Raw genomic sequence first — 10518 nt, forward strand, 5'->3', positions numbered from 1 at the left:
AGTCTCGAGTTTAGAAAACAGTATTGTACCAATGTTTATTTCTTTTTTTTAATTGAAGTTTGTTTGGGTGACAATTGTTAGTAAAGTTACATGGATTTCAGGTGTACAATTCTGTATTACATCATCTATAAATTCCATTGTGTGTTCACCTTCCATCACCATATATTTGATCCCTTTTACCCTTATCTACCACTCCCCTCCCCCCTTACCCTCTGGTAAAATGTTTACTTCTTAATTTTGATCATGCTAACATTAGGAAATTCTAGCTAATGGAAATAAGGGCACTGTGTACTATTTTTGTAGCTCTTCTCTAAATCTAAAATATTAAAATATTAGAAGCTATTTACATGTATAAATGTATGTCAAAATGTATGAATTTGAGGACACTAAGGAATCCAGGAAATACTGAAATGAGTTAGTATAAGTACCAAGAAAACCAGTAGAAGATCAGATTTTTGGAAAATGTGGTCCAGAGATAAAAATCAGATTCAATGGAATATATAATTATTGAGAGCTTAGAAAAATATTCCAGATGTAATAAATTCATGAAAGACAGATAATTCATTTAAATTTCATGACAGAACTTCCTTTTTGTGGGGCAGAGGAGTCACAGCAATGGACCTACAGAGTAGGGAATGGAATTCTAGCACCCTTCTTGGGTAGGGAGAGAACTCATGTACTTACCGACCGTCAGCCTCCTCCTGAGCCTTACAGGTGTCCTCATCTTAACGAAATGTGAAGTCAAGAGATTTTGGCTCTGGTTTGTGGGATAGGAAATGCAGGTGTACGTATCTTGTTTGAATTTGCATAGTTGACAAATCAGAATAGTGATTCAATAAATTACCCAAAAGAGTAGATAGGGGATGTAAGGGAGATCATCCTCATCTATCATATGGGGAAGGCAATAGTTAAAATATAACATCAATTGCAGAATAACGTTTAGATACAGAAGCAGTATTTGGAGAATAAACATTAATCACCCAAAGAACTCAAAAAGAAAAACTGATGGAGGGCATGTGTTGGACTTGTACAGGAAGGGCAAGATTGAGACAGACACGTATAGTTAGTTCTTTATTGTAAACCTATGATCTTTTACCACATATTTGGAGATATTTTGTTTGCAATATATAGCAAGTAATCTGTTAGAACCATAAAATGATGGGTAAGACAAATAAGTGTGAATATGTTTTTCTTTACATTCTTTTGTGTGTTTATGAGTATATACACATGCATGTGTGGGTATCTATTTAAATGTCAGATACACACACATAGATAGATACGTACGTACATAGATACGTAGATATAGATAGGAAAGAATCATATGCATTCCATATTATAGGTTACCAAATGTAATGCTAAATCACCAAGAAAGATTTTTAGCAATAGAGGCAGACAGTGAAATAGCTCATTTCATAAGCTCTTATATAAGAAAAGACTGCTTTTCTAAGTTGAAGACAAACATTGCGGGGCATATTCCTTTACACTGAAAAATCCTCAGCTCTCAAATCTAGAGCATATTTCAACCAAACTTTCCAAACCAATGTTATTACAACATGATTTATATAAAAGTCACTTGAGAATCACTTGTATTCTTTGATAGGTTGGCTGGAAATGGAATGCACACAGTCAGGCAACTTAAGAAAGCTTTATTGTAAGAGAGCAACAGTATATTGGCTGTGCAAAAGATGGCTACAATCCGGACTGCATGTCTAAAGGAGACTTCCAGTCCTGAAGAGGGGATGAGGAGGTTTTTATAGGGGCTGTGCAGACAGGATAGCATTGTTTGAACATGAAATGTTGAATGACAGCAAGCTAGTAGCTCTTTTGTGGTATTTTTTGTTGTTACAAGCATGGCTCTGTTTGTGTAGGTCAGCCAACATGGCTCTGTCTGTAAGTCAAGGTCTCTGAGACCTAACATTAAATGAAGGTCTCTAACATTCAGAGACCTACCCTTCCAGACTTGTTTGTTATTAAAATGTAGAAAGGCCACCGTGTCTCTATTCTGTAGTTTCTTCAGGCTGAATGAAGGTGGAGAGAGGAGGGAGACGTTGTGGAAGGGGCTGGTAATGTTGTTGTAGGTGAAGCATTTTATGGACAGCTCCATTTGTGCACACCTGGAGTAGGCTCTGCAGGAATTGGGTGAAAAGGTGGAAGAGGCAAAGACCAAAGGCTAGGACCATAAAAGATAATAGTTAAAGGCCCTATGAGGAGAACAAATCAAGAGCCACTCTTAGCTGTAAACTCGGATCGCCACTTGGTTCCTGAGGTGGTGTCTGTGATTCTGGGCCTGGCTGAGATCCTGTGGCAGGGTTTGAAATTCATGTAAGGAGACTCCTAGCCCTGCCGTTCCTTTCGTTACTCCCACAGAGATGTTCAGTGACACTAAAAGCGGATAAGGAGAACGACCATCTTTGGTGCATGAGAGTATATGTGGGGAGAGGTAGAAATTGACTATTGGGGGTGATCTCAATATCTGGAGAAAGGAAACCTAGGATGTAAGTCCCTGTACAATTGGTGAGCAGGCAAGCATATATGGAAGATGAAGAATTAGCTTGTGAGCTGGGTAGAGATAAGGGGTAATGGTAGGCAAAGTGTTATGAGAGGGAAGAGTCATATAATAAAGACAATAATGGGACTCAAGTCTTCTTGGGTTGAAAATCAGGTGATGGAATCAAAGAAAAGGAGCTCTAAAATGGACAAGTAGAGATAAGGAGAAAGGTAGAGATAACGGAGAGGATTTGGAGGGAGAGAGAAGGGGCTGGAGTGAGGTTGGAGTTGTGTGGTTCACGCAATGAGGAAAAGAGGAGAGGGTAGGGATCACAGTTCGTTAGTCTCTGAGTTTTTCCTGCAGGATGTTACAAAGTCAAAACGAGGTGGAGTGGAAATCAGGTGCCATATCACGGAGCCTGGGTGGAGTGGCAGGACAGGGGGTTCAGCTGTTTTTGCAGCTGAGACAAATGAAAGCAGGAGGGGTGATCCAGCAATTGCTGCTGTGGATGTGGTGAGAAGATGGTGGCAAGGCTCTTTCCCAGTTTGTCAACGTCTGACAGGTTCAGGTGTTTGAGATGGACCAAGTTTCCTGGAGCTTAGGGAATGTGAGAAAAACCGAGGAAGTGTCTTGGGGTCGGGGAAAAATGCAGTGTGCATGCTCCCCATGGATCTGCAGAATGAGGCTGATGGCTAGGAGGTAGTCGACCATTGGTGAGCTATTAGCTGTGAGGTTGTCTGGAAGGAAGGATCTGACATGAGGGAGCTTCTCCCCATCTTCCCTTCCTCTGAGGTCACAACTGACAAGAGCTTCCTGGCTGCTCAGAATGGAGTCTGGGGTGACACCTTCCCTATGGAGGGGTGCGTGAGCCTCAGACAGGTGCAGAGCTGGCTTCTGTCTCCTCCAAGCACTAGCTGTGTGACTTCAGACAAAGACATGGGAAGTCAGTGTCCTCACCTGTCAGGTGGGGATAACGGCTCCCTCTCAGGGTGGCTGTGAGATCAGTGAGGTGATGCAGGTCAGCTCCTGCCCCACAGGAGATGGTCCCTCACTCCCCCTCCCTCTTCCCTTCTCAGTCCTTTCTCTACCTCCATGGGCTGGAAGGATCTATGAGCAAATAGAAGGACTATTAGCAGATAGTCTCCTGGTGGCAGAATGCGATCTCCTGTTGGTGTCCACACAGCCAGTCCCCTGAGTGCTGACTCTGGCATCTGTGCCAGCTTCGTCCACAGGGCAGCGCTCACCACAGCCCCTCCCTGGTCTTCAAACCCTGCTCATCTCCAAATTCAAGGCCCTTGTCTCAGCTCAGGCCAGAGCGCCTCTCACCGCTCTTCTCACGGGTCTCCCTGCTGCCGTCCTTCCCTCGTCCAGGGCAACCTGCACACTGGGACCAGCTCCATCTTTCTAACTAAGGTGGGGTCTAACCCCGTCACTTCCTGTGCCTACAACCACCAGCAGCTTCACTGGGGCTGGAGAGGAAAGTCTCTGTCATCAGCACAGTGTTGCGACTTTATCAGGCCTCATGTTCTTCTCCTGGTCTCATTTCCTATCATAACACCCCAGTTCACTCACCAGGTACCCCCAGCTGTCACCATTAACCTGTCTGGTGCGGGCTTTGACAGACAGAGGTGTCAGCACTGAGACTGGGCCTGAAAGCAGGAATCTGAATAAAATACAGACTTCAGTGAACAGTCATGCATCAACATGTGTACGTTGATTGTAACAATTCTGGAAAGAGAGGAGAAAGTAAAACTAAAGTTAAGATACACCTATTGCGTCGAAATGGGTGATTTCCATGAACAAAATGGACCCTAAAATAAGGAAAATACTAAGCAATGATCCATCCAGGACCTCATCTTCCCACTTATTCTCGTCACATTGCTCTGGAGTTCCCTCTCCTGGGACAGGGAAGGAAAGGGGACAAAGCAGTTTGGAAGTTCCCCTGAGATCGATCCCTACCCAGTGTCCTCATATCCTGCACCCAGGAAGTCTTGATTTTGATATGTCAGGTAGGACTGGAAGCCACTGAGTTCCCTGGAAGCTGAGGTGCTGGACTGGGGCCAGAGAACAGATGCTGGGTCAGGAAAGCAACAGATTCCACATCACTGAGCCCTAACCCTAACCCCAAACCAAACACCTAACCTGTAAAACCTAAACACTAAACCCTTAGCCCTAAGCCTAAATCTAAACCTTAACATAAACGTAAAACCTTACAACCATAAACCATAACCAAGAGCATAAACCGTAACCTAAACCCTCAACGTAATACTAAACTATCTCCAGAAACCACAAACTATGAACCATATCTATAAACCGTGACTATAAACTATAACCAAAAACACATAGCCATAAACCATACATGTAATCCATAATCAATCTCATAAACCATATAACATACATGTAGCCATAAACACTACACATAAACCATAACCAAACTGTAACCCACAATCTTCACTTTAACCCCTGACTCAGCACCACACTGCCCCTCAGCCCCAACCCTAGCCCTGTGGGGACACTACTAGCCCCTAACCAGTCAAATCAGAAGTAGGTCCCAAAGACAGAAGACACAGATCTATGTCCCTTATAGAGTTGTAGTGATGTTCTCTATGTGAAAGGAAGAACTGAAACTGTCTATGCACAGATGACAAGTCGCATCTGAAATACATAACTTCCAAAAGAATCAACAAAAAAATTATTATTACTGTAAAGTAATTCAACGTTAAATGACAAAATATCAATACACAGGAATCTGTTATATTTGTATACGCTAGCAAGGAGTAATCTAAAAAAGAATTTAAGAACACAATTCCATTTTAAATCACATCAACGTTGATAAAATACTTAGGAATAGTGCAAGGCTTCTACACTGAAAATTACAAAACATAATGTCTTTGTTTGCTGAAAGAAATTAAAGGAAACTACCTACATAAACGTGAGGCCATCGCATGGTGATGGAAATTGTTAGGATGGCAACAGAACAGATGCGATGTAAGGATTCAGTGTCATTCCTGTGAAAAGGCCCCAAGGCCTTTGTGGAAAAACGTGCAAGCTGATCCTAATATTCACAGCAAATTTCCAGGGAAGAAAAGAGCCATAAGGATCTTCAAAAACAAAATCAGGTTGGAGGCTCACCCTTCCCAAACGTAATTCGTAATTAGTACAAAGCCACAGTAAGGAAAACATGGTGACACTGGCATAGAGATATACATAGAGATCAATGGAATTGTATTGAGGACCCAGAAATAAACCCGTCGGTCTAAATCAGTAGATTATTTTTGAACATACACATGAAATTTATCATTGTCATTTACAACTTTAATTTATAAAACACAGAAATACGCTTTTTTTCTATTTTTTCTGTTCCTTTTTTTTTTTGCTAAGGAGGGCGCAGCTCACAGTGGCCCATGTGGGGATTTAACCAGCAACCTCGGTGTTAGCAGCACCATGCTCTAACCAAGTGAGCTAACAGGCCACCCTCAGAAAGACATTTTTAAAAGTGCTCTATGACTGGAATTTAAACGCTACAAATATTAGTTTTGTGAGTGTAATTTGTATAAATTACAATCCGATAATTGGAGATTTCTTTTCAGTATGGTTACTATATAAATGAAATAAATGGCAAAAGGACTGAATAGCAATATTTTGTTATCTATGTATTATCAGATACTTTAGGACCTAAACCAAGATTCTGAGTATTCAGACTTCATTTACTGTGTTTCATCTTTAAATACTTCCCTACCTGTATTCTGAGTCAAGTCACTTGATGAAAGGGTGTGACTTGGGATAGCATTTTGTTTCATACAAAAACTTTTCCTATCTACAGTCACCACCTTCAAGGAATTAACATTACAAGGCCAAAGTAATCTGCTGGGTCCCTTTTTCAAACAGTTTGCAAAAAATTGTGGCAACACCCTTGAAAGCCAAACAGATACCCCCAAAATGGGACAATCACGCACGGTCCTGTAAAGTATGTTAAGTTTTCCCCCATCTAAAAGTTAAGCTATAAAATATATGAACTACAGTTGACTTGGTTTCAGGAGAAGCACATCTGAGGATTTACGTTAGTGTTCTCATCTTCAGGCATTACCAGGGAGTCTGTAGGCCACCATGCGATTTACTCTGGATAATGGCAGTGAGGCAGGAAGGCAGACGTGCTCACAATTGGTGATCAACTATAGTCCTGACTCTTCCCATTTTTCAGGCACAACCTAATATTTGTATAAATCAGTAGATCAAATGAACAAGAAACTTCCAATAGTGGCAGGAATGTCACTGTAGCTGTGATCTGTCTGAACACAGAACGAGTTTCATTTTGGAGACCTTTCTGAGCCTTTTCTCTGAGTGGACTGTCATTTTTGGCAGTCTTGTCACAATCAATATCAATTATCATCTTTTAAGGACCTCACCCCTTTCAATATTTGAGAGGACTGCCACCAGTTTCTGAACTAAAACTTTCTGTAATGAAATGTCCAGTTGTCCCACCACATGATTTAGGTATTTCATGCGTTCAGGATGAGTAGTTACAGGCGAGGTGAGGCCACGTTTCGGCGTTCGGCGTCGGAGTCAAGGTTTCAGGTGGATGTATGCACGCATGTTATATCCTACCATGCTGTTGGCGTCAAATAGAAACTCAGCCGCAGTTGTACTGCTCCCATGCAGGAAGGTGGTCACAGGGCCATGTCCAGACCCACAAAGGCCAGACACCCTGACATTGGGGAAAGAAGGGTTTTCCAACAAATGGTACTGGGCAAATGACCATCCAAATGAAGAGAAATGAAATTGGACCCCAACCTCATACCACACACAAAACTTAAAATACATGAAGGGCTTAAATACAGGCAGTAAAAGTATAAACTCTCAAACAAAACGTGGAGATACATTTTCATGACCTTGGATTAGCGATGGTTTCTTAGATATGACAGCACATACAACAAAAAAAAGATAAATTAGACTTCCTCAAAATTAAAAACATACATGCATCAAAATAAGCAATCCAGAAAGCGAAAAGACACGCCATAAAATGGAACCAAATACGTACGCATTATATATCTGATAATAGTCTGCTATCCAGGAGACAAAGAACTTTTACAACTCAAGAACAAAAAAAGAAAATGACTAACATTTTAAAATAGAATTGAATAGAACCTTGTCCAGATGAGACCTGCAAAGTGTCAACAAGCACAGTAAGATGTTCCACATCCTCAGTCCTGATGCAAATGCAAATGAAAACCACATGTGATACCCCCTCACATAGTACCAGAAGGGCTATAATCCAGAAACTAAAACTAACAAACAGCAGCAACAATGTAGAAAAATTAGAACCCTTAAACATTGAAGGTGAAAAATTACAATGGTGTGGCTTCTGCATACAACACTTGGAAATTTCCACCCCACACAAAAATGCCCATGTGGCTCAACAGACCCACTTCTAGAAATATACCCCCCAAATTGAAAACAGTTGTTAAAGGTGGATACATGAATCCACAGAAGCGCTCTTCACAATAGCAGAGACTTAAACAATTCAAATGTCCATCTTAATCAGCAGTGGAAACTAAGTGACCAATCCTGCAGCTACACCAGGATTCTTTAGCTTGATGCAATTATGAACATATTTCATAACTTCTAGAAATATGTTTCCTCTTAGCACAAAAATTCTAACGTGGCAGAAGACATGTTTACTAATACACCCAAAAATATTTAGTTCATCTACAATAAATAGCAAAAACGGTGATAAATCAATGTTCAGTACTTAGTGTGTCATTATTCTGCTACTTGGAAATGCTCTAGACATTCAATAATGATGCATCATTTAATCTATAGGATAAAACTTTATAATTTCCAATTACCAAAGACACCTGGAAAATCTTTTCCATGTATATATACAATGTAATTATCACTTAAAAGTTTACCTTTTATTTTAATTGTACCTATTTGATATAGTAGTTAAAACTTTGAGATTTCAAAGTCAGTAATGACCAAAGCTATTTTCTTGACATATTTTTAACAGATAACTAATTTTTATAAACCCAGTTAGAAAAAATTGTATTTTGTGCTGATAATTTTCAAACGCATGACTGTGTAATCAAACCAAACTAAAACCAGCTTTAACATCAACTATTTCACCAGATCATAAAGTATTTCTGTTTGTTTGTATTTTATTTCTTACTTTATATAATCATTTAACTTGTTCAAGCCAATCAAATATCACAAACTGGTAACACCGTACGGAGCTACAAAACGTCTTACCACACACAAACACAAACTGGTTTCACACAGAGATCACAAATTAACAGAGTTAGTAACAACTATAGAGAACACACACGATGTTTTACCAAGAAAACAGCTGGTTGTCACAAGAGTTCTATAACACAATGTAAATTTATAAGTTTTCCCCATTCCAAGGACCCATCGTCTTGATGTGGACAGTGAGGTCTAAATAGTGAGACACCAAGCAGCCTCTTTACTGCTCAGGCCAGGAAGCCAGAGGCCCCTCCACACCGAGTGCAGAGGAAGCAGCCCTCCCAGAGCCAAAGGGTCACCCCCAAAGACAGTCAGAGAAAGCACAGACCTTCATCACATAGGCAGTAGGGATGGTGGGGTGGACAGAGTGTCTCAGGTCTCCCACAAAATGTGAGGCACCTCCAGCCCCAAACCCACTAATCTGTGGCCCCGAGCAGGTGCTACTAGACCGGGATCTGACCAGCACTAAAGGGTAAGGAAGGCTGGGGGGGACAGATGCCCCTTATGGGCAGAGGCCCCTCAGAACACAGTCCCCTGGGAGCTGGCACAGCCAGGCAGAGGTGCACTGGGAACCCCAGCTTATCTCACTGGCCACCAGGTGCAATGGAGTAAGTGCACCTGGCCGAAGGTGGGGACCAAAGAGGATTAGCTTCCTTGGTCACAAAGCCAAGCTCCCAGGACTCAGAACAAGAAGGAAAGAAAAACCTAAAGAGACTTTTAGAGAGGGACCCACAGCAAAGTTTGTCTCTGCAGACACGGGTCTGGAGAGAAACACTTAACTCCCCAGCCAGTGGGGCCGGCTCCAATGACAGTCTTACTGGAGCCTGTGCCTGTGTTCTGTCCCCATGGTAGTTCCTTCTTAGGGCAAAGGATACGCAAGACACAGACACAAGAAACAAAGAACATCTCTGGGAGGAAAGAATAAAGAACATCTCATGGAGGAAAGAATAGAGAAAACCCTCGAGTCTCTAGGTGCAGGAAGTAGCTGCACAGATACTTTTTCTGCCTACCTAAATTCAGAAAGCAGACAAAGGCCTCGCACCCCTGCTATCTACTGTCCAACTGCTGACAGAGACCAGGAATTGTAATCTATGAGCACCTAGAATTCACACACACACACAAAAATTCCAAAGACAGTGAGGAGAAATCAGGTAAATATGACATTTTAGACAAAGGTGGCAGTTGGCTCTTAGGCTTTAGACGTAAAAATGGGAGATTTACAGGTAATTCAGGAAAAGCTAAACACACATGGCAGGTAAAGTGTTGTGAGGCTCCTGCATGGAGTCTTCCTGTCTACTGCTAAGGGGATTGTGCTCAGGGTTTTATTTGTGCTTCATAGTCTTTAAGGAGGCTGGGAAAGGGGAGCCAGGCTGGAAAGGGGAGGCTTGTATTGTTAAAACTGCCCCTTTGAAATTTTTATTTTATTTACCTCAGCGGGCCTGGGACAGTTGTGGGCTCTGTTTCCGTTTCAGATCTACTCAGCAGAGGGTCCAGGGTGATGCTGAGACTTTCTCACGTCTATCGGACTGAAAAATCAGCTTCCATTTTTCTCAGGTTTCTGATTGGTTATTAAATCCTTTCAAGCCAGTTTCAACATACCAGTTCTCAAAATCTTAAATCTCCGTAAAGATTTTTAACACTTACACATCTCTTGATTTTCTCTTCTGCGTATTTTAAATCTAATGTTGACATTAGCATCTATTAAGACCCAAGAAGCTGAAGAACTAATTCAAAATCTTAAGAATAGTTAAATTTCCTTGTATCCGTTAGTATTAAACATGTGGTCTATC

Source organism: Rhinolophus hipposideros (genome assembly GCF_964194185.1).
Source record: "Rhinolophus hipposideros genome assembly, contig: SUPER_14_unloc_4, whole genome shotgun sequence".
Classification (NCBI taxonomy): Eukaryota; Metazoa; Chordata; class Mammalia; order Chiroptera; family Rhinolophidae; genus Rhinolophus; species Rhinolophus hipposideros.